Genomic DNA, 18,842 nt, shown 5'->3' on the forward strand with positions numbered 1-18,842 from the left:
AACTACAATAAGATAAAACAAGAAGGGGGAAGGAAAGGGCTAAATTATCGAGACATCCCATAGAACCTGTCTTAAAATCAGCCCTTTTAACCTTATCGGGACTCTGCAGACATGAAATATGACACTAAACATACAAGTTTGCCTCAGACGCATGCCATTCTACATGCAAGTATGACATTTTGAAAAAGGAAATACTGAGGCTACACATGAACAGCTACATTTCATCATACTCCTTAAACAAAGAGCATCTCCTGCTCTGTAGTTTCCAGACACTGGAATGCATCCATTCAAGAAGGAAAAAGAGTTGTACAAAATTCGCTACAAAAATAAAAATGGATGCTCCTCGGAGATCATAGATCATGCATTGTTGGCAGTAAGAACTGTGGGAAGCATCTGGTCAGGCTCAAACTGAAGACTAGTGGCTGGCTTTGTTTTGGACCTTTCTCCTCCTTCACTCTACACTCAGTCAGCAAGAGCCTTCTTCATCACATGATGTGCATTTCTTGCACTTTGGAACATGAACATCATCCTCTTTCAGTGGGGTTGCCACTGAGAATTCCCAGGGCAGTAAAGTTCCAGTGCACAACCTGTCTTTGTTAGCTGTCTTAAAGGCAATAAATAGCTTTACAGTTTTAAGTGATCCCACACATGTGAAAAAATAATAATAACAATAGCTCATGGCCCATGCAATCCAAATTCTAGTGTCTGCCAATAAAGTGTTATTGGAATATAGCCATGATTATTCCACATGGGTTCTTTCCTTGAGAGCAGCAGATCTGGCTAGTTGTCACAGATAGTACATAGCCCAGAGGGCCTTGATTAGTTACTGTCTGTATCTTTACAGAAAACAATACCAAGCACTCTGATTGGTTCTTCTTAGCCACATGTTCCAATACTGTTTGTTCTTTCCATGTCTAGCCAAAATGAACCAAGTAATACCACTTCCTGCTCAATAATCTAGCTGTACAGTATGGTGGCCCCAGTCAGAAGAGGATAGTTCACACTTGAATAGTGTCCATTACAAGGGAGAGACTGAAGTTTTAACTTTCCCTCACCTCAATTAATTGCCATTTAAAAGCTGATACTTAGTATCATCATTAAAATTTTTTTTTAGTGTAGATGATATAATTTAAATATGGACATCTATTGTTTTAGGCATAAATCTCATAAAACTTCATTATAGATCAAGTACTCACAAGGAAAATTTGACAGCCAAATTGGCAGTATATGAATGTAAAAAGCATACCTGACTTCAAAGATTGACTCTAAACAACAATTTTCAAATATTTCATTATGAATTCACTAGTGACTACCTGTAGAAATGATATTTTTATATATCCAATTATGCATAATGTAACATTAAAGATTAGTCTATTTTACTTTTCATGTTTGAAGAGATGCATTCTTGTGTGGGTACATGTGAATGTGAGGGTACACCTTCACATAATCGAGCATGTTCATGGAGGCCATATGTTAACTTTCCATGTTGTTCCTCAGGAACCAACCATTCACTGGCATAGAACATGTGAAGTAGACTAGACAGCCCCAAGACTAGGAAGCCCCAAGACATTCCGATCTCCCAGTAGTGAGAATTCCTCCACTATGCCTGGCTTTTCTTTTCTTTTTTTTTAACAACATTATTTTACAAAACAAAGATAAATGTACAAATTTAAAGCATTTTTTTGCATAAAATTATACAATACATTTTTGTCAGTACTTTTTTTCAGATTTTAAAATAATTTTTGCATAAAAATGTATGAATATATTCATTAGTCAGTACTTGATTTTTATAAAGGTTTGATAGTATGCATTGAAAACTTAATAGTTACAATGAGTATAAAGTACTTGTAAAAAAATGTAACATGGAAATAGTGAAAATTTTCTTGTGTAAAGATTTTTTTGTTTTGTTTTGTTTTGTTTTCTGTATTTCTTGGACTTCATACATCTGTGAGTTGTTTCTGGGGCAGTGAGAGCTTCTGGGGTTAGCATCCCACTATCAGTGACTGCATATTATGTCTGTTCTTTTGTGACTGGGTTATCTCACTCAGAATGATATTCTCTAGATGCAGCCATTTTCTTAAGAATTTGGTTAAGTCATTGTTTCTGGTGGCAGAGTAGTATTCCATGGTATAAATGTACCACAGTTTTTGTATCCACTCATCTTCTGAATGACATCTAGGTTCTTTCCAGCTTCTGGCTATTATAAATAGAGCTGCTATGAACATTGTGGTGGATATATCTTTGTTGTGTACTAAGGTGTCTCTGGGTTATATGCCCAGAAGTAGAATAGCTGGGTTTCAGGGAGTATTATGTCCAATTTTCTGAGGTATCACTAGACTGATTTCCAGAGTGGTTGTATTAGTTTACAACCCCACCAACAGTGGAGAAGTGTTCCTCTTTCTCAGCAACCTCGCCAGCATCTGTTGTCATCTGAGTTTTGGATCTTGGCCAATCTACTGGTGTGAGGTGGAATCTCAGGGTTGTTTTGATTTGCATTTCCCTGATGGCTAAGGATGTCGAGCACTTCCTCAAATATTTCTTAGCCATTCGATATTCCTCAACTGAGAACGTTTTGTTTAGCTCTGTACCCCATTTTTAATAGGGTTATTTGATTCTTTGGTGTCTAGCTTTTTGAGTTCCTTGTACACCTTGGATATTGGGCCTCTATCTGATGTGGAGTTGGTAAAGATCTTTTCCCATTTCGTTGGCTGCCGTTTTATTTTCTTGATAATGTCCTTAGCCTTACAGAAACTTTGCAATCTCATTAAGTCCCATTTGTTAATCTTTGACCTTAGAGCTTGAGCCATCGGTGTTTTGTTCAGAAAATTTACTCCTGTGCATATATGTTCTAAAGTTTTTCCTACTTTCTCATCTAATAGTTTCAGTGTATCTGGTTTAATGTGGAGATCTTTGATCCACTTACATTTGAGCTTTTTACAAGGAGATAAGAAAGGGTCTATTTTTATTCTTTTGCATGCTGAGTGCCAGTTGGACCAGCACCATTTGTTGAATAGGCTGTCCTTTTTCCATTGAATGTTTACTGCTCCTTTGTCAAAAATCAGGTGACCATATACATGAGGGCTCATTTCTGGATCTTCTATTCTATTCCATTGATCCACTTGCCTATTTCTGTACCAGTACCATGCAGTTTTCAGCACAATTGCCTTGTAATATAGCTTGAGGTCAGGGATAGTGATTCCCGCAGATGTTTTTTTTTGTTGTTGAGGATGGATTTCGCTATTCTAGGTCTTTTGTTATTCCATATGAAATTGCACATTGATCTTTCCAATTCCATGAAGAACTGGGTTGGAATTTTGATGGGGATTGCATTGAATCTGTAGATTGCTTTTGGTAGGATGGCCATTTTTAAGATGTTGATCTTTCCGATCCATGAGCATGGGAGATCTTTCCATTTTCTGAGATCCTCCTCAATTTCTTTCTTTAGAGGTTTGAAGTTCTTGTCATACAGGTCCCTCACTTCCTTAGTTAGAGTCACACCAAGGTATTTCATAGTTTTTGTAACGATTGTGAAGGGTACCTTTTCCCTAATTTCTTTCTCCACATGTTTGTCCTTTGAGTATAGAAAGGCTACTGATTTGTTTGAGTTGATTTTGTATCCCACTACTTTGCTGAACTTGTTTATCAGCTGTAGGAGTTCTCTGGTAGAGTTTTTGGGGTCACTCAAGTACACTATCATGTCATTGGCAAATAGTGATGTTTTTATCTCTTCCTTTCCAATTTGTATCCTCTTGATCTTCTTTTTCTGTCTAATTGCTCCAGCCAAGACTTCCAGTACTATGTTGAATAGGTAGGGGGAGAGTGGGCAGCCTTGTCGGGTCCCTGATTTTAGTGGTATTGCTTCAGGTTTTCAACTGTTAAGTGTGATGTTGGCTGTTGGTTAGCTGTATATTGCTTTTATTATGTTTAAGTATGGTCCTTGTATTCCAGTTCTTTCCAGGACTTTTAACATGAAGGGGTGTTGGATTTTGTCAAATGCTTTCTCATTATCTAGTGAGATGACCATGAGATTTTTTCTTTGAGTTTGTTTATAAGGTGGATTACGTTTAATGATTTTCTTATATTAAACCATCCCTGCATCCCAGGGATGAAGCCTACTTGGTCATGATGAATGATCGTTTTGATGTGTTCTTGGATTCGATTTGCAAGGATTTTGATGAGTATTTTTGGGTCAATGTTCATAAGTGAGATTGGTCTGAAGTTCTCTTTCCTTGTAGGGTCTTTGTGTGGTTTAGGTACGAGGGTTATTTTAGCCTCAAAAAATGAGTTGGGTAGTATTCCATCTGATTCTATCTGTTGGAATAATTTGGAGAGTATTGGTATTATATCCACAATAAATGTCTGATAAAATTCTGAATTGAACCTGTCTGGACCTGGGCTTTTTTTGGCTGGGAGGCTTTTGATGACTTCTTCTATTTCTTTAGGTGTACAGGGTTATTTAGATGGTTTCCTTGGTCCTGGTTTAACTTTGGGATCTTGTATCTGTTTAGGATTTCATTCATTTCCTCCAGATTTTCCAATTTTGTAGAGTATAGGTTTTTGTAGTAGGATCTGATGATATTTTGAATTTCCTCAGTTTCAGTTGTTATGTCTCCACTTTCCTTTCTGATTTTGTTAATTTGTATACTCTCTCGTTGCCCACTAATTAGTCTGGCTAGGGGTTTATCAATCTTCTTGATTTTCTCAAAGAACCAACTCTTGGTTTTGTTTATTTTTTCAATGGTTCTTTTTGTTTCTATTTGGTCTATTTCTTCCCTAATTTTGATTATTTCTTGCCGTATACTCTTCTTTGGTATATCTGCTTCCTTTGACTACGGCTTTTAACAGTGCTGTCAGGTTGCTGATGTAAGCTGTCTCCAGTTGCTTTTTGGAAGCACTAGGGCTATGAGTTTTTATATCAGTGCTGCTTTCATGGCATCCCATAGGTTTGGGTATGTTGTGGTTTCATTTTCGTTGAATTCTAGAAAGTCCTTAATTTATTTTTTTATTTCTACTTTGACCCTGCTATCGTTTAACAGAGCGTTGTTTAGTTTCCGTGTGTACATAGGCTTTTTGTTGTCTTTGTTGTTGTTAAAGACCATCAGTAGACCATGTTGATCTGAGAGGATGCATGGGAGTATTTCAATCTTCTTATATTGATTGAGGCTCATTTGTGGTCAATTTTTGAGAAGGTGCCATGGGGTGGTGAGAAGAAGGTGTATTCTTTTACTTTAGGATGATATGTTCTGTATATATTTATTAATTCTAGTTTGTTCAAATATCTGCTAGTTTTGCAGTGTCCTTGTTCAGATTCTCTTTCCATGATCTGTGCATTGGTGAGAGTGGGATATGAAAGTCTCCCACTATTATTGTGTGGTGTGAAATGTATTTTTTGAGCTTTAGCAGGGTTTCTTTAATGAATGTGGGTGCTTTTTTATTTGGAGCATATATGTTAAGGATTGAGAGTTCCTCCTGACAGATTTCCCTGGTAATGAGTAAAAAGTGTTTTTCCTTATCTTATTTGATAACTTTTGGTTGTAAATTTACTTTATTCACTATTAGAATAGCCACTCCAGCTTGCTTCTTGGGGCTGTTTGCTTGGAAGTTTTTTTCCCGTCCTTTTACTCTGAGATAGTGTCTGTCTTTGTCTCTGAGATGAGTTTCCTGTATGCAGCAAAAGGCTGCATTTCGTTTATGTATCCAGTCTGATAGCCTATGTCTCTTTATTGGGGAGTTGAGTCCATTTATGTTAATAGATATCAAGGAATAGTTGTTTCTCTTTCCTGTTATTATTGACTTTGTGGGTTGAGTTGTGTCTTTGTTTTTTTCTTCTTTTAGTTTTCTTGCTTAGGAGTTTTCTTGTTTTTACTAGGCTGTATTTTCTCTCATTGTAATGGGTTTTCCACCTATAATTCGTTTTAGTGCTGGGTTTGTGGTTTGATATTGTGTAAATTTTGATTTGTCTTGAAATATCTTCATCTCTCCATCTATGGTGATTGATAGTTTTGCTGGGTATAGCAGCTTGGGCTGGCACTTGTGCTTTCTTAGTGTGTGCATGATGTCTGTCTATGCTCTTCTAGCTTTCACAGTCTCTGTTGAGAAATCGGGTGTGATTCTGCTTGGCCTGCCTTCATATGTTACCTGACCTTTTTCCCTTACTGCTTTTAGTATTCTTTCTTTGCTTTGGGTACTTGGTGTTTTCACTATTATGTGTTGGGAGGTATTTCTTTTCTGGTCCAACGTATTTGGAGTTCTGAAGGCTTTTTTTATGCTCGTGGTCATCTCATTCTTGAGGGTAGGGAAGTTTTCTTCTACGATTTTGTTGAAGATATTTACTGTGCCTCTTAGTTGATACTCTTCTCCCTCTTCTATTCCTATTATTTTTAGGTTTGGTCTTCTCATTGTGTCTTGGATTTCCTGGATATTTTGGGTTAGGAGTTTTTTGTTTTTTGTATCTTCTCTGGCTGTTTTGTCTATGTTTACAATGTTGTCTTCTGCCCCCGAGATTCTCTTCGATCTCTTGTAATCTGTTGGAAATGCTTGATTCTGTGACTCCTGATTCCCTTTTTTGGTCTTCTGCCTCTTGGGTTTTCTCTTTTAGTGTTTTCTTTATTGTGTCAATTTCTGTTTTTAATTCCCTCTTCCATTCCTTCATTTCTTTGGTTCTTTTTTTCTCTAGTTCTTTGAGTTCTTTGAGTGTTTTTCTTGTTTCCTCTTTAAAAGCTTCTGAATCTTTTTGCTTTTCCTCCCGTTCTTGTTTAAGGATCTTTATCATCTTCTTGAGGTATGATTTCAGGTCTGCATCTTCTTTTTCTGGAGTGTTTGGCATTCCAATGTTTGCTGTTATGGGAGAGCTGGGTTCTGGTGTTGCCAGGTTGTCTTGGTTTCCTTGGGATATACTCTTTCTCTTTCTTCTTGCCATTTTGTTGTCAGTGATATGTTCTAGCCTTTCCCTTGTGTTGGTCTGTGTGCCTGGATCTCCACTGGTCCAGGTGGCTGATGGGCCCAGCCCTGTTCTATGCCTCAGAGTTGCCGTTTGGTAACAGAAGTTCCAAAGTTCTGTTCCTGGTCCCCGGATCTGGCAGGTTGGAGGGTGTTCCTTGTGTGCACACTCTGCAGAGTTCTCTCTGCTCCCGGCCATGTAGATCTCCCACTCACCAGTCTCTCATTATTAGGAGCTGGCAGTCCACGTGGCAGATGTGCTGGGATCTGCTCTGCGCTCTGAAGTCGCCGCTGCCTGGTGGAAACAGAAGTTCCAAAGTTCTGTTGCTGGTCCCTGGATCATGCAGGTCGAAGGGCGTGTTCCGCGTGCGCACTTTGCAGAGATCTCTCTACTCCCTGGCTGCCCAGATCTCCCACTCACCAGTTTCTAAACCCCTAGGGGCTGGCGGTCCACGTGGCAGATGGGGCCGGCTCTCTTCTGCGCCCTGAAGTCACCGCTGGGTGGAAATAGAAGTTCCAAAGTTCTGTTCCTGGTCCCTGGATCAGGCAGGTTGGAGGGCACACTCCGTGTGGGCACTCAGCAGAGATCTCTCTGCTCCGTGGCTGCCCAGATCTCCCACTCACCAGTTTCTCAACCCCTAGGGGCTGGCGGTCCGCGTGGCAGATGGGCCGGGCTCTGTTCTGCACTCTGAAGTCCCCGCTGGGTGGAAACAGCAGTTCCAAAGTTCTGTTCCTGGTCCCAGTTTTTCCATTGCTGGTCTTTAATAACAACAAAGAAAACAAAAATCCCATGTACACATGGAAAGTAAACAATGCTCTATTAAACTATAACATGGTTAAGAAGAAATAAAGAAATTAAGGATTTTCTAGAATTGAATGAAAATGAAAATACAACATACCCAAACCTATGGGATGCCATGAAAGCAGCACTGAGAGGAAAACTCATAAGTCTGAGTGCTTCCAAAAGGAAACTTGAGAGAGCATACACTAGCAACTTGACTGCACAGATAAAAGCTCTAGAACAAAAGGAAGCAGATACACCCAAGAGGAGTAGGCAGCAAGGAATAATCAAACTTAGGGCAGAAATAGACCAAATAGAAACAACAAGAACCATCCAGAGAATCAACAAAACCAAGAGCTGGTTCTTTGAGAAAATTTACAAGATTGATCATCCCTTAGCCAGACTAACTAGAGGGCAAAGAGAGAGTTTCCAAATTAACAAAGTCAGAAAGGAAAGTGGAGAAATAACAACTGAATCTGAGGAAATTCAAGAAATCATCAGATTCTACTACAAAAGCCTATACTCCACAAAGTTGGAAAATCTGGAGGAAATGAATGAATTCCTAGACAGATACAAGATACTAATGTTAAACAAAGACCACGTAAACCATCTAAGTAATCACATAACACCTAAAGAAATAGAAGTAGTCGTCAAAAGCTTCCCAACCAAAAAAAAAAAAAAAAAAAAAGCAGCCCAGGTCCCGATGGGTTCAGTGCAGAGTTTTATCAGACATTTATTGATGACATAATACCAATACTCTCCAAACTATTCCAAAAGATAGAATCAGATGGAATACTACCTAATTCATTTTTTGAAGCTACTATAATCTTTGTTGCTAAACCACACAAAGTCCCTACAAGGAAAGAGAACCTCAGACCAATCTCACTTATGAACATTGATGCAAAAATACTCAACAAAATCCTTGCAAAACGAATCCAAGAACTCATCAAAACGATCATTCACAATGATCAAGTAGGCTTCATCCCTGGGATGCCAGGATGGTTTAATATAAGGAAATCCAGCAATGTAATCCACCATATAAAAAACTCAAAGAACAAAATTACATGGTCACCTTACTAGATGCTGAGAAAGCATTTGACAAATTTTAACACCCCTTCATGTTAAAAGTCTTGGACAGATCAGGAATCCAAGGCCCATACCTAAACATAACAAAAGCAATATACAGCAAACCAACAGCCAACATCAAACTTAACGGTGGGAAACATGAAGCAATCCCACTAAAATCAGGGACTCAACAAGGCTGCCCACTCTCGCCCTTCCTATTCAACATAGTACTGGAAGTCCTGGCCGGAGCAATTAGACAGCTAAAGGAAATCAAAGGGATACAAATTGGAAAGGAAGAAGTAAAAACGTCACTATTTGCAGATGCCATAATAGTTTACTTAAGCGATCCCACAAATTCCACAAGAGAACTCCTGCATCTGATAAAAAAGTTCAGCAAAGTGGCTGGATATAAAATTAACTCAAGGGCCCAGAGCAGGGACTCAGCCCTGTGTGCTCTCGAGCCACTGCCCTCTGGAGTGGCAGCTTGTGCCTCCCCTGCTCTCATGAGAGGAGGGCAGGGGCGGGGCCGAACCTCGGGAGGTGTCTGGAGAAAAAGAAAATTAAGACCTTCAACCCACCAACATGTAGAAATTGGGAAAGTAATTACTTTGGGATGCCCCTCCCGGATCTGGTTACAGCTGAGAAGCCTATACCACTATTTGTTGAAAAATGTGTGGAATTTATTGAAGACACAGGATTATGTACCGAAGGACTTTACCATGTTAGTGGAAATAAAACTGATCAAGACAACATTCAAAAGCAGTTTGATCAAGATCATAATATTAATCTAGCATCAATGGAAGTGACAGTAAATGCTGTAGCTGGAGCTCTCAAAGCTTTCTTTGCTGATCTGCCAGATCCTTTGATTCCATATTCACTCCACCCAGAGCTATTGGAAGCAGCAAAAATCCCAGATAAAGCAGAATGCCTTCATGCCTTGAAAGAAATTGTTAAGAAATTTCATCCTGTAAACTATGATGTATTCAGATATGTGATAACACATCCAAAAAGCGTTAATCAGCAAAATAAAATCAACCTAATGACAACAGACACCTTATCCATCTGTTTTTGGCCAACTTTGATGAGACCTGATTTTGAAAAACAAGAGTTTCTGTCTACCACTAAAATCCATTAATCCATCATTGAAACATTTATTCAGCAGTGGCAGTTTTTCTTTTACAGTGGCGAAATTGTAGAAACTGCAAACACTGTGGCTCCTCCACCAACGTTAAACCCAGGACAATTGGTGGAGTCAATGGTGCCACTTCAGTTGCCACCACCATTGCAACCCCAGCTAATTCAACCACAACTGCAGACAGATCCTCTTATTATGATATAAATGGAATGTGATTGCAGGTGGCCTGAAATTGGACAAAACAAATCTAGACATGCATGTTTCAGGGTTAGTAGTATATTTCATGTTTCAGACAAATAATCCACATCAAAATGATGAGACATTTTCTCTTTGAACTATATGGTATTCCCTATTCAGTTACATTACAAATCTAAAAACATATGATAAGCATGATTGGAGAGGTTTAATTTTTATAAACAAACAAAAAATAGTTATAAAAATGCAAAGCTGCTGCTGCATGCAACCTTATTGCAATCAGTATATCATTCCTGTGGCAATTTCTGTTACATTATATTGTGAATGCAATTTTTCTATAGAAATTAAATGATTTAAAAACTCATATATGAAATGTTTAGTGCTTTCAGCCTGCTTTCTGGCTGGTTTTGTTATTTGATTGCTAATTTGGGGACCTAATTCCAGCAGTCTGTATAGATAACTGAAGCCCAGTTAAGTATTTTTTAATTTCAGGTTACTATGCCATGCTTGGGATGTTTGAAAGAAAGAAAGAAAAAGTACATATAACATGTTTCACATTTCTGCACCTTCATCTTCTAAGTAAATCTGTGAATGATTTGATGAGGGGTAAATGAACCTGTTTCTTTTACTCACACAAAGGGCACACATGTGGTTAAAGTGAGTTCATAATGTGATGTAAAGAGTAGTTGTCACCTACTCATTTCTTTATGATCTATAATGAAAAATACATTTTGTATACATGGTTAATTCTGTAAACAGATGCATGTTTAGAAGATCTATGATAGTCTTGTAATCTTAGTTTAATATATTTTAGATATTTTAATTTTTCCCTCTTGAGGAATACATTTAGTATAGTGTAGAAAAATACTTCATGACATTTTCATATAAGGTTATATAACTTTTCATACATAAACATGAAGTTTGTTGTAGAAAATTCTTTAAACCAAACATTTAATCTAGGATTTCAATTTAATCTGTTCCTTGAATCTATTTTTATGTGGCCCTTGAGAATATATCCCAAAAAGATTCCATTGCTAATACAGCAATAAAAATACTTTGGGTACTGACAGACTCCTTGGAGTATGTATATATAAAAAACACAAACTTGTATTCATGTTCTTTCTGTGATATGTTGTTCTACAATCCAGAATGGCTTTTGCACCATTTTTTAAACCACTTCCCCTCACCAATTGCTGTTGGTACCAGAGTTGCTATAAATGACCGCTGCTTTAGGGGTTAAATATTTTGTTAGTGGAGATACAAACAACACTAAATTATGATAAACCTTTCTGACTGGGTGATAGGTAAATTTAGTTGGACTATATTCAAAATTATTTTGTTATCAAACCAACACCATTTGTTTTACTGGAAAAGTGGTTTGCTTTTTACTGCTGGCTCATATTTTGTGTAGTAAAGAAATTCTTAGGTCAATTTTGTAATCTTTATATTTCAATTTTAAGGTTTCCTCATTTGTATTATAGTAAATTGATAATTTTGAGATTCAAGGCTCCTAAGAGTTTGATTTGCTCCATTTTGTCTTAAAATATTCTTTCTTAATTGTTAGATCTTAGGTATTGTACTTCCAATTTCAACTAAGATGTCAACATGAGCCAGGCTACTATTGAAGTATATGTATATTATAGATTATCTTATTTGTGCTATTATCTTTTCTAAGAGAACAAAGTCCCTATTATTCCTATTGCAAAGCACACAGGAATTTAAGAAAGTACAGTAATTAAAAAAATTATCCAGTATATGTAGCATTCTTAACTTGTTCTATATTACTTATACCTATTGTCTATATAGCTTTATTTTATAATAAATGAATGTCAATGTCAGTTTAACATTGGCAGGTCTGGCAAAGAAAATTAAACTTTAAGAGTTTTATCAAAAAAAATAAATTAACTCAAACAAATCAGTAGCCTTCCTATATTCAAAGGACAAACATGTGGAGAAAGAAATTAGGGAAAAGATACCATTCACAATAGTCACAAAAATATGAAATACATTGGCGTGACTCCTAACTAAGCAAGTGAAGGACCTGTACGGCAAGAACTTCAAACCTCTACTTAAGGAAATAGAGGAAGATCTCAAATAATGGAAAGATCTCCCATGCTCATGGATTGGAAGGATCAACATTTTTAAAATGGCCATCTTACCGAAAGCAATCTACAGATTCAATGCAATCCCCATCAGTATTTTAACTGGTTCTTCACTGAGTTGGAAAGAGCAATGAGCAATTTCATCTTGAATTACAAAAGATCTAGAATAGTGAAATCCATTTTCAACAACAAGAAAACATCTGTGGGAATACTATCCCTGACCTCAAGCTATATTACAAGGCAATTGTGCTGAAAACTACATGGTACTGGTACAGAAATATGCACATGGGTTAATGGAATAGAATAGAAGATCCAGAAATGAGCCCTCATGTATATGGTCACCTGATTTTTGACAAAGGAGCTGTAAACATTCAATGGAAAAATGAAAGCCTATTCAACAAATGGTGTTGGTCCAACTGGCACTCAGCATGCAAAAGAATGAAAATAGACCCTTTCTTATCTCCTTGTAAAAAGCTCAAGTGTAACTGAATCAAAGATCTCCACATTTACCAAGATACACTGAAACTATTAGATGAGAAAGTAGGGAAAACCTTAGAACACATAGGCACAGGAGAAAATTTTCTGAACAAAACACCTATGGCTCAAGCTCTAAGGTCAAAAATTAACAAATGGAACTTAATGAGATTGCAAAGTTTCTGTAAGGCTAAAAACACTGTCAAGAAAACAAAATGGCAGCCAACAGAATGGGAAAAGATCTTTACCAACTCCACATCAGATAGAGGCCCAATATCCAAGGTATACAAAGAACTCAAAAAGCTAGACACCAGAGAATCAAACAACCCTATTAAAAAATGGTGTACAGAGCTAAACTAAACATTCTCAATTGAGTAATATCGAATGGCTGAGAAACATCTAAAGAAGTGCTCAACATCCTTAGCCATCAGGGAAATGCAAATCAAAACAACCCTGAGATTCCACCTCACACCAGTCAGATTGGACAAGATCCAAAACTCAGATGACAACAGATGCTGGTGAGGATGTCTAGAGACACTTCTCCACTGCTGGTGGAGTTGTAAACTGATAAAACCACTCTTGAAATCAGTCTGGTGGTTCCTCAGAAAATGGATACAGTACTACCTGAAGACTCAATTATTCCACTTCTGGGCATTTACCCTAGAGACGCTCCAACATACAACAAAGATACATGCACCACAATGTTCACAGCAGCTCTATTTATAGTAGCCAGAAGCTGGAAAGAACCCAGATGTCCCTCAGAAGATGAATGGATACAAAAATTTTGGTACATTTACACAATGGAGTACTACTCAGCTCTCAGAAACAATGACTTAACGAAATTCTTGAGAAAATGGATGCATCTAGAGAATATCATCCTGAGTGAGATAACCCAGTCACAAATGAACAGACATAATATGCAGTCACTATTAATGGGATACTAACCCCAGAAAGCTCTGAACACCCCAGAAACAACTCACAGACTGTGTGAAGTTTAACAAAAAAAGAATATATTTTAATTAAAATAGAACTGTATCACATCCCCCTTTCCTCCACACAGCCCCTCCTAGTCTCTCTCCTATTCCCTCAAATTAATAATCTCTTTTCCTATATTATTGTTAGATATATACATATGTGTATGTATATGTTCGCACAAATACTTAATTACAACCTTAAAAAATGTATTTGAAAAAAAAAAGAGAAAAAAGAAATGAAGCACAAATTGGATGGGGTATGTAATCCAATAATAAAGCAATTTATGACTGGGATTTTGGTACATCCTTGCACAAACTAAGAATGAATGAGCTACATTTATTTGGGGTAGTGAGTCTACATGTATTCGTTAATATTGTAGTTTTGAAGAGCACATTTAAGACTGAAAATGGGTAAGGTTTCACATTGACCATGATTAAAAATTTATGCCAAAAGAGCCAGTTTTTTTGTGTATGATGGACATAGTCAAGTCCTCATTCTCATGACAGTCTCCTCTGTTCTGTTCCTACTGTTATTCCCGACATCTCAAATCTGTTAACAACCCAGAGGACTTTTGCTGGTTAATTATCCTGCAAAATGAATAACTGACCCAGCATCTTAGAAATTTTATTATTGCTGACCCCAAAGATCTGCACCAATGCTGACCCCAAAGAGAGAGCTGTATCATTGCTGACCCCAGATAGAGAGCTACATCACTGCTAATTGCAGATAAAGAGTGACATTCCTGTTGACCCCAGACAGAGAGCTGCATCACTGCAGGCTCAAAACCTTGTATCTCAGGCACTGTCATTTTCTGTTGTAGATGCAATTATTCAGTAGTACATTTTTTTTCAAATCTAACTTTTAAGTTAATGCAAATTTTAGTATTTCTGTTAGGAATTTTCCATGGGGCTTTATGTTGGCTAATTAACTGTTTATCACCGAGACCCATGCCAGCATCTGTTGTTAAAATGTTCAAAGATCTTCTGCTGGTTGACTTCAGGTTTCTGTCTAAGTTCACTGTCTTCTTGTAGCAAACAGTCTGGCTCTGACTGTCTAGAGGGTGATACAAAGTCATATGTTCACATATTGTTATAATGATGGATGGCAGACAGAGATGAGCTTCTCTATACTGTACTACTGTACTGTTGTATTTTAAAGAATTGTTGTATGTTGGACTACTCATTATGAAGCCATTTGTCCTTGTGTTTTATGTTTGAGAAAGAGGACAGTGACATATTTAAGAGGAAAGACACACTATTTATTTTCATTGTTTGCTAAGGGAAATTATATGTTACAATATGAAAAATACATAAAGGCAATATCCTGACTTATCACCACTAAGTACCCGTAAAGATGCAAGAGAGAATTCATACCTTATATCTTTTATGCAAAGTAGGTTGTTACATACTCAATCCAAAAAGAAATTTTATTTTGCCAATAAATGCAAGTGAATATCTTAAGCTCAAATTCCCCTTATGCAGAGTATTTACTGTAATAATCAAGAACATACACAGAATTTCACTTTAGTACCATCTACAACTTTATTCATGTTTTGATAATCACAAATGAAATATATGTGGGCAACAGAAAAAGAAAATGCTACTTAAGACAGCAACATCTTAAACATTGAACAGTAACTTCTAGAAAACTGTGCTAATGGTGGATTTACGCTCCATTCTACCCTCCATTCTGTGTGTGCTGCCCCACGTTGTGAAAGAAGATCCTTGGGATGCAGTGTTCTTACTTATGAAGAGCAAGCCATTCCCACCTCTGCAATGTGAAGCGCCGATGTTCTTGAGTGTAATGCAGATACTCAGAAACAAAACGATGAGTTTCTTTCATTGTTCTGTTTTTACTTGTTCATCCATCATGGATCCTTCCTCCCCTTTGAGGAGGAGGGAGGAAATGCACTGATGGAGAAATCAGAAAGTAATATAGATGTAAAAACCTGTGAAAATGCACTGTTATATATCAACGACTTTCATTGTCCAGAAAACAACTTTCTTTTAGCAATAAGACTATTTATTGTCTCAGTTACTTCCCTCATCATTGCAAAAAAAAAAAAAAAATACACTGATTCTCATATCAGAGTCCCAGGTTGACCAGGAAGTGGTGATGAGCCTTCAGACCTCAAGATGCACTTTCAATAAACAATCTATTTCAAGGGGCTCTACCATCTGAAGGTTCAACAACTTTCCAGACAGCACCAACAACACCATGATTTTCTTAAGACATTTCACATTTCAAACACAATTCAAATAAATAGTTACGAATAATGTAAATAATGACAACATATCACACAGCAGTAGTACTCGCCCAGCAGTCACCAGTGCAGTGATACACCCATGTCCTGTTCCAGTAACAGTCACAGATGAGATTAATTTTTAGTTATCTTCAGCCCAAATCTCCTCAGGCATAAACTGAACTCAGATGCACATTTGGTTCTATAGAATCAACAGTCTTTGAATATTAGAATATGCTATTGGTAGATGTGTCAAATGTGTTAACAGTGTCTTTTCTGTAAAAGCAGATGTGCTTTTCATCTCACCGTACAATCTTGAATTTTCATCGATGTAGGGATGGAAGATAGCTGGCATTTTGTTTTACATAAAATAAGAAAACAATAGAGGATTGGAGATATGGATAAACAATTAAGAGTGCTCGCTGCACTTGCACAGGACCTGGGCTCAATTCCCAGAACTCAAGTCAAGCAGCTCACAGTAACCTGTTCCTTTACTTTCAGGTAACTCGTTTTGCCTTCCACACCCACCCACAGGTGTATATATCTCCATAGAAACACATACATAACTAAATAAAAATAAAATTCACTTTAAAATCAGAGAAAATAGCAAAAATGATCAGCCATTTTCTAAAGGAAATTAATCATAAAAAATTAATTGAGGCTTGAATTTTAATTGCAGCTGAGATTGGGAAGGAATGCCACAAGAAAGGGGATTTGCAAGCTCATTCTGGAAATAGTTTGTTGTATATTGTTAGAATTGCTTCACAGTTTTTGAAGAATCCCTATGGTCTAGCTCAGAACAATGCATTGGAACTGGACACGAGAAAGACCTGATGTTTACTTCCTGCCCTGTTGAGGAGAATCTGTAGAAAGAGAAAGTGGAGGAGTCTATATACATTAAAGTGGGATGTATAGATCGATTCACACATCATCTGGGTGGGCAGCAGTGGCTGTTTTTGCATTGAAGAAGCTTAGAACAGGTATCTGCTCAAACAGAAGGCATCACCATCTGGTACAGGAAGCTTGTTCTTTGGCATTCCCCATCTGGTACAGAACACTGGTGATCAGCATCTGAAGTCTGGTACCAAGGACCTGAAGGATTCTTGAAGAACTACTCTCCCTCACTCCACACTTGATGACCAAAGACATTGAATATCAGTGCAGGATGGCATCTACAGTTTTAGCAACAACAGAGTATATAAACTCCTGACAAGGTAGATGAGCCTGTCAGTATGATGTATAGGAAGGCACTGGGTGAAACAGAAGCTGTTCTGTTGGACCTTATATCTAGGCACTACCAGAAAGTGTGACCTATATTCTGGGTGAATGTCCCTGCTTCAACTAACCCAAATAAATGATTCTCTAATACTTGTGCCATGAGGGCCCACTTTTAGTGATTCTATATTCAGCCAAGTTGACAATTAAAACTAATCATTAAAGCTCAAGAATTTATTTGTAATACTAAAAAACAAAACCACTTTCTGCACTAGAAAGCCTGGTACTCTAGATTCTGGATGCGGAGGGAGAAAGGATTGCATACTGGAGATTATGAGCTACACAAACACCATCTCATAAAGAGAAACTCCCTCCAACTCAGGAGTCTTCACTATTGTATGTTCTTTAGGCACACACACACACAGACACAGACAGATGTACACACACACACACACACACACACACACAAAGAGAGAGAGAGAGAGAGAGAGAGAGAGAGAGAGAGAGAGAGAGAGAGAGAGAGAGAGAGAGAGAGAGAAAGAAAGAGAGAGAACAAATATGATGGGAAAGGGGGATTCAGCATTGGTGAAAACATTGGAAAAATGGAATGAGTAGAGAAGACTTAATATTAATGACAGCGTGATAGGCTTTCTGGAAGCCCATGGGAGTAACAGAACAGATGGAATTTTCTTTCCTTTCTTTCCAGTTGGGTGTGAAGTCAAGCCAACCTCTTCCAGGATGCCCAGCTGTGTTGAGTACAACTTGTGATCTCTTTCTCATGTCTTAACTTTCTTCTCCTCTGTAACTTTTCCTGTGTCCTTGGCTCACTTTGGGCCCATAGCACAGAAAAGCTGTCAGCAGTGCCTGTCTTTGGAGGATTTTCATAGCCCAGTAGCAAGATGCCATGAATAAAACCGGTAGATTCTTTAGAAGGCGGCAGCTATCCCCAGAAGCCCTGCGCTCTTGTCTGCTCATGTCGGCTTTATACTGACCACTTTTCTTCCTCTTATTCTTATTCTATCATGTAGTTTATAGTAGGTTATGGGTCAGATGACACTCTGCTTGGCAGATATAAAACACAGCTTGCTCTGTTTACCTAGATTGTCTTCTGACACTGTAAAGAGAAAAAAAAGATCTAAGAATTGGGAATGACAAGCTCCTATGCCCTGGTGTTTTCTCTGTCAGTATTATTGAGTAAGAACAGAGATACCAAAGGGAACAACCTCCTTATTCAAGATGGAAGTTCGAAGGACACCTCTTCCTTTCTGATTTGAAGTTTTCCCATTTTTATCATTGATTTTGGCAATGATTTTAATTTAGATTGGTTGTTTAAAACCCATCCTTTAAACTCACCATACGTAATGTCACAAGACACACAATGTTTTCCTCTGCATCTGTTCCTCGACAGGGGCCATTTTTCACAGATTTGCTGATAAATAAAGTTGAAAAATTTGTTCGTAGAAATGTCATAGGTGGGAAAAGCCAGTGAGAAAAATGGTTGTTATTGCTGTGAGAGCAACTGATTCTTGGAGATTAGACCCTCCTAAAGCTGTTGTGAGGGGAGTATGAAAGGCTGGACAAATATGGAAGTATTTTGTGCTGTGCTAGACTCTTAATGAAGCTTGTCCTGCAGTATATTTGTTCATATATTTATATTTAGAAATGGTCTGTGAGAAAACTATGGTGTATGGCTCTCTTTTGATCATATCTATTCCCAGT

This window comes from Micromys minutus, assembly GCF_963924665.1.
Source record: "Micromys minutus genome assembly, chromosome: 6".
In the NCBI taxonomy this organism is placed as follows: Eukaryota; Metazoa; Chordata; class Mammalia; order Rodentia; family Muridae; genus Micromys; species Micromys minutus.